Source organism: Penaeus monodon, chromosome 20 (genome assembly GCF_015228065.2).
Source record: "Penaeus monodon isolate SGIC_2016 chromosome 20, NSTDA_Pmon_1, whole genome shotgun sequence".
NCBI lineage: Eukaryota > Metazoa > Arthropoda > Malacostraca > Decapoda > Penaeidae > Penaeus > Penaeus monodon.
Window position 1 is genome coordinate 2,946,822 of NC_051405.1, and position 240 is coordinate 2,947,061.

The following is a 240-nucleotide window of genomic DNA, read 5'->3' on the forward strand; positions in this document are numbered from 1 at the left end:
TTGTATGGCTCTGTATGTCCATATGTGTATGTATGCGCACGCAGTATCTGACAGGAAACCAAACAAATACCAAAAATAAATCAAAATCTGACTTTTCCATGAACAATACATTTGTTATGACAGTTTTTAAGCCCTGCCTGCGAGCCCCAGCCAATTTCTAGGCCATTTCTTTCCCTCTGAGCGTTGCGTAAGAGGAAACAGACCTTGGAATGCCAGCCAAGTATGCGCTTTGCGTAATTC